This window comes from Rhincodon typus, unplaced genomic scaffold, assembly GCF_021869965.1.
Source record: "Rhincodon typus isolate 14 unplaced genomic scaffold, sRhiTyp1.1 hic_rhity00000057, whole genome shotgun sequence".
NCBI lineage: Eukaryota > Metazoa > Chordata > Chondrichthyes > Orectolobiformes > Rhincodontidae > Rhincodon > Rhincodon typus.
Window position 1 is genome coordinate 82,287 of NW_025965695.1, and position 563 is coordinate 82,849.

Below are 563 nucleotides of genomic sequence, written 5' to 3' on the forward strand. Positions count from 1 at the left end.
GTTGTCTCGGATTCTCCAGCATCTGCAGTTCCTACTATCTCTCTCAATCATTGCAGCTCCTCGGAGTGGAAAGGAAACAGAATTTTTTTTAAATTCCACTCGTCTCAACTTTGTGAATCTTTAGAACTGGGAATCAGAGGCACATGAAGGGTGAACTGTCCGACTGAGTAGAGAGAGTTAAACTCCCTTCCCTTCTTTAAGGGGCCAGGACATTCATTGATCCGAGACATTAAAAGGATTCCCTCCAGGCACTGCTCGGCCTTTGCCGCTGTTATTGTGAGGCTAGTAAATCCTCACTCCCTGACCAGGGCTCGAGTCCAGGCAACAGTGGTGAAACTACTGAACCCTTACCACTAGACCACCTCGGAACAAGTAGACTTGTATCATTTCTTAATAACACAGCTTCTGGCTTTTATTTCATTGGCAATCAGTTGCTCCTGCAAAATTATCGCATCATTGAGTTTTTACAGTTTGGAAAGAGGCCGATCATCCCAGTTTCCAGCACTTGGCCTTTTAGCCTTATGTGCTGTCATGTTTCAAGTGTTCATTTCAATGTTATTTTC